General features: G+C 32.5%; 1 non-coding gene across 1 annotated transcript; it reads right to left on the minus strand.

The window, feature by feature from the left end:
• Positions 1–5331: 5331 nt before the first annotated feature.
• On the minus strand, positions 5332–5403 carry Trnae-cuc (transfer RNA glutamic acid (anticodon CUC)). Its single transcript has one exon. It is a non-coding gene; the product is annotated as a tRNA-Glu (tRNA).
• Positions 5404–5866: the final 463 nt, after the last annotated feature.

The following is a 5866-nucleotide window of genomic DNA, read 5'->3' on the forward strand; positions in this document are numbered from 1 at the left end:
TCAAGTGATACAACATTGTCTATGATATTAATAACATTTAAAGGATAAAAACCGCCGGCAACCGACGTTCAACATTTCACGACTGCGATACAGAGTAAGTACTTAAAGAACAGAACGGCTGGCATGTCATTCAACGATAAATACTAATGTTACTTTATTAGTTGCTTTAATGTAACGTATTTCTAAATATATAAATAGCCCAATCAGCAAGTATTATATACATATTTTTGGTAGTTAGAAATTCTTCACAAATCGTAAAAGTATATTAAAAAGTTAAATAGGTCAATATTTTTACTTAATACTCTGCAAAATTACACTTTCTTAATCTACAACCACTTTGAAAGAGAGACCTCAGAGCAAAGAATAATACGCACCAGAAACTGAGCTAAAAGTAAGGCGCAATAAACTGTGCATGTGATGAAATGTTTCCATCAAATCGCGCTATAAGCACTCTCTGGTTGTTTATATAAAGCGTTGCATTTGACTGTAAGCTTATGAATGACATTAAGTCATAATTGCGGTTCATTAACATACATTCAGCTTTTGGCAAACACGTTGCGTTATATTTACTTCGGTAGTGTAACTTCGTCAGCTTGAATGTGTGCGGAGTCGGTAAATAATTCACGAGGGAACGTTGTCTAATGCGACGAATGTTTGCGTTCTGCGGCAGGAGGCGGTGTAAATTCCGTTTGTCGCATGTATTCATATTAAATTTCAGTTAAATTCATATGATTAGATTAAATGTATTTCACAAGATTTATCTAACGAAGTGATAATAATCTTTACAGATTCAATTTTTTTTTATTTTCAATTTTTTTTTAATTGTAAGGCAAATTCAAAAATACACTTTACTGGTTCGACCTTATAAACTAAACCGAGTCAGTCAAGCACAATCCATACCAATGTCGTTTAATATCAAAATACATTATTCATATAAAGCAAACAAACCACAGACAAAAACCGTGACATTAGTATGATTAGTGCGATTCCAATACGATGGACGTAATGAGATCCGAACAAAAAATGTTGAAGACACGTAGTCCGGGATCTGCGATATTACTACACAGCCATTCTGTTGTCGAAATTCATTTTCATATTCTTGACACCGACGTTCACGTATTTTATTACATTTTTGTTTTTCTTGATCTGTTGAGACGAAGCGTAGATGTTTAAACATAATTTATGTTACCTACAAGTAGAATATATTGTGTATTTATATATTTCCTTTGACATATATTTTTGTTACTCTAAAATATTATATTATAATCAAATTCTGATCACTTACCCTACAATTAATACTTGACTAGAGTTTATTTTGTTTATCAATCTGGCCTTTTTAATGCACTTTTCAGTTGCAATAACTAGTTTCGTTTTGAATTCGACAGTGTCCGATCAGACATTCCTGCGATTCAATATTAATAGAGAATAAATATCTAGTAGGATATTCAGAACAAACTCGAAATTCACCGCAAAACACGATCGTGAAACGTTAGACAGCAATACATTTAAAGCTATATAGGTTATTTTGGTGCATCCCTAACGCACCAAAATAACGTTTCACCGTAAGTCCGTTTTCATTTCACGAGTGAGATGCGGAGTGAGTTCTTATAGTACAGCGCTGTTGCAATCAATTACATTTTCAGACATCATGCAGACAGGTGTTCAGAAACTGTCCAACATTTCGTTGCGTTGAATAATCATTTAAACGACCTCTAGAATTTTGTTTCGTACACATAACCCATGTCAACGATCAGAAAAATGTACAACGGTGAAATACCCAAACCTTGTTAAAACTTTCCAACAAATGTGTTACGAGATTATTTATGGGTATTTGTATTTTATTTATATTTTTTATTTTAAACCAAAACACATTCAGTAATTTCGGATAAATTCTTAGATAATAATTTTTTTTATTAAAGGATTATAAAGATTTATCTAATCTCTCGTGACTGAATACCGCGATTCGAGCTTCGATTCGTCACATTAATTCAATTGATTATGACTTATGACCACATACGAAGAAGGGGTTAAATGTAATATCGACAAAGTTATGACAAGTAAGACATCAACGTTAGATTTATATTTTCACAACAAAACAAACAAGTCAAATAATACATAATATCATTAGGTTACTCGTGTAGAAATATTTCCTTAATTCGCATAAAAAATAAGTATACTTAAAAAAAAATCTGTTAATTGATTTAACTCGTAAATATATCTTGCGTAACCATGGTTACGCAACATATTTAGCTCGGGAGTTTCTTTAAGTAATAAATTTACCCGTGCTAAGAATTTCCGCTCTTATCCATAGAAAATAAGGTCTTAATACAAAGTAATTCATAATTTGTAAAAATAAAATCCGTCCTAAGTCCTATACATAATAATAAATCTACTTTATTAACTCAAGTTAGTTGTTGATGTGAGCTTCGTCGGTTATGAAGTTATATCTTTAGTATATAGTTTGATAGACCTGTTATTTAAGATAAACGCATACGAACGAAACCAGTAGAATCGGCTCATAACTTTTCTAACTTCCAACAGCAGGTAGCAACTTTGTCATTATTCTTTACGTTTTTATTTATTGTTTACTATTTCAAGAAGATTATGTAAATTTTGTAACGAGAACTTTCCTTCACATTATGTAAATAGTGCAGCGTAATTACTTACGATTGTTGCTTAAAAGATGAAATTATTAACGTCGTTTCATTGATAGCCTTTTTTATTACTTAGTTTCATTTTAAGGGCTTCTAAATTGCTCTTTATTATTTGTCATATACAAAAACAAAATACGCTCAAAATTTTTAGCTATCGTTCCAACAATACATTAACATGTATGTATGTATATTGTTATTCAATTTCAAAAATATAGGTTTTTTTTATATAAGATAAATGGACAGAAGGCTCACCTGATGGAAAGTGACCACCGCCCATGGACACCTGCAACGTCGTAGGGCTTGCAGATGCGTTGCCGGCCTTTAAGAAATGAGTAAGCTCTTTTCTTGCAGGAAATGCCTTAAAAATCTTTCTGTTTTATTAGGATTTACATACATCATAGAAAAAAGTGGTTTGTTTTTATATTGTTTATTATTTTGTAAGTTTATACTGTTTGTTTTCTGATTAAAGAATAAATACACAAAATTGAATTGAAAGACATTATGACTAAAGCACTTTCCTTTTTTTTAACGCTGGAAAAACGCATTACGCGTTTCCCCTACGGGAACAGTGGGGGCATATGTGGGGCTCGCCTGTGTCCGAGGCGCCGAGTGCGCCACAAACATCGGAATACCCACTAAAAAACCAGCGGTACCCTTTCAGTCTTAACGAGGAGGGCCACGGGATCGCTTTCGCATGCTACCGTGAGTAAAGCACTTATATAACTTATCACCATGTCACACTAAAGCTTAGGAATACTACTTGGAAACCGTATCGACTTGTGGTAAATTGAAAATATCATCGGAACAATTACATGTCAGTGGAAAGAGAGAGAGAGAGAGATAAATATTCTCTTAACCGCTGCGTCACTTACGTCTAGCCACTGGGCCGTCTACGTTTCAAAAATGACTGATTAAGCGCTCGATCATCTTAATAATTTTACATTGATACGACATTTACATGCCAACTACATTAAGATAGGGACAATGGGACTGACGTGCATGTGTAGGACTAAAGTGCCCAAATTAAATAAGAAAAAAACTACATTAATATGTTTTTTTTATTTGTAAACAAAATACTTCAAAAAAATTTGCAAATTTTTTCCAGTGTATCCAGTCGTTTCTTCATTTCTGAAGATCGTAACACATGGCCATCTGGATGATGGGCAGTCTCTAACTCTTTTGCTTACGATGTCATAACAATAAGCTTCTCAAGGCCATTCCCACACAGGTATCCTCACAAAATAAGCTACAGTTTTGGAACATTTCGTTAGTGTATACTTATGTAATTGTTAATAATTATTATATATTGTAATCAAAGTGTATACCGTGTCATTATATATATATATATGAATATGAATATGAATAGTATATCCATTACAAATCTACATCCATTCCATCAATTTCATAATTCTATCAAGAGCACGTGTTTTCCGAGTAACGTAATAATGTCATTTGCTACTAATAATATATTCTAGAGAAAAAACTCAATAACTTTAGATGTGAAATAACAATGGAAGCGCCTCGGGGGTAAGACCGACTCGCATGACGTGACGTCAAACGGCGTGACGCTATTTTATACCACCATGCTCGCACTCTCTCGTGTGTGCCTAGCAAGTAGGTCTACTGTATACTTATTTTATATTATTATAATAATAAGATATTTTTTAAACTATATTATTATTGATTTTACTCCAAATTTTATTAAATTTATTTAACTCGATGTTTGACATCTGCCAAGCGTCCCAGACGTAGAGGGAGATATTACTTACAATTATATACGTTAGATTATGATTTGGAGTCTACCAACAATTATATTTAACATAAACTAATGAATCGTTACAAAAAAAAACTCTGCACAAGATTATATAAATGATAAAAACCGAGGAGTTAGTATTTTTTTATTTTAAGACAGTATATCCTGCAGCTTATTAACCAAACAGTTGTATTTAATTGGTAGACAAGAATTTCTGCAAAGTTTCATGACGTTTTCTCTGAGTAGAATCTACATTCCGAACCGTTGGGACCGCTTAATATAATCTAAATTTTGATATTATAACATTTAAAAAATATAAGGAATTTATTTCACACAGTACGAACTCTTTGAGTACACTAATCACAATCAGACCAAACTTTCGAATGCAGCGCAGCTCCGAGGAATGCAATAAACATGACAAACGGTCAGCTGCTCTTTGATCTGCTCTTCAATCGTACAATTCCAATCGCAAAGGCTAACGATGCTCAATAAGTACGCACGATTAAGTACGATTACTCTGTTGAATGTATTTTGTATATTTTATATCGTTTGCTTTTTGTTTTCTCAGAGATACCTACTGTATCAGCGATAGTTGCTACACGATACATATTAGTATCGTGTGTCGTTTTTACATTTTTGTTTAAAAACTAAAAATTAATAAGAAGAAATATAATTTATACTTAATGATATCGTTTCTAGGCGGTCATAGACGTCGATATTCGATAGGACAATTTTGTAATTGTAATATGTTATTATGAAATTCTTTTTTAGATACACCTAGTTTATTGACGTCGGCGGAAAGTCAGTTTTCTGGACTCTTCAGTGGAAAATGCTTGCAAAACAAAAAAAAAATCAATATTTTAACTATCAACAAGAAATGACAATTTCAAATAATAATAATATTAAAATATGTACGTATATGTATTCCGGAACCGGGAATCGAACCCGAGCCTCCTGGGTGAGAGCCAGGTACCCTAGCCACTAGACCATACCGGACTTACTGACATTTTCTAATTTAGAGAATAGATGTCAAGATTAAACTTATATTTGTGTGTAAAGACATCTTATTTACTGACACCTCGCTTAGATTCTTTAAAATAATTTATTATTAAATCAGCACAGGATAAGCGTCCTCGCCCTTTTTTGACTTAAATACTAGTACTAGATATAATTACTTATTGGTTTATTTACAAGAAATATACAATCAACATAGCAGTCATTTTTTGATATAGTCATATATAATAGTGTATACACACACTGTAGTATGTAACTCTCATGCTTTGCGTTCTAGTTCTTCGCACCCTATTGATCTAACGTTGTCCGATGTGGATGAGATTTTATAGATGATTAAAAAGCTTATAGTTAGTACTTGTTGACTTTCAGGCAGAATATACATGAATTTAATTAAAATTTATTGACATAACTTTGTATATGAAATGTTGGAAAAGAGTAACTACTG

Source organism: Nymphalis io, chromosome 15 (assembly GCF_905147045.1).
Source record: "Nymphalis io chromosome 15, ilAglIoxx1.1, whole genome shotgun sequence".
In the NCBI taxonomy this organism is placed as follows: Eukaryota; Metazoa; Arthropoda; class Insecta; order Lepidoptera; family Nymphalidae; genus Nymphalis; species Nymphalis io.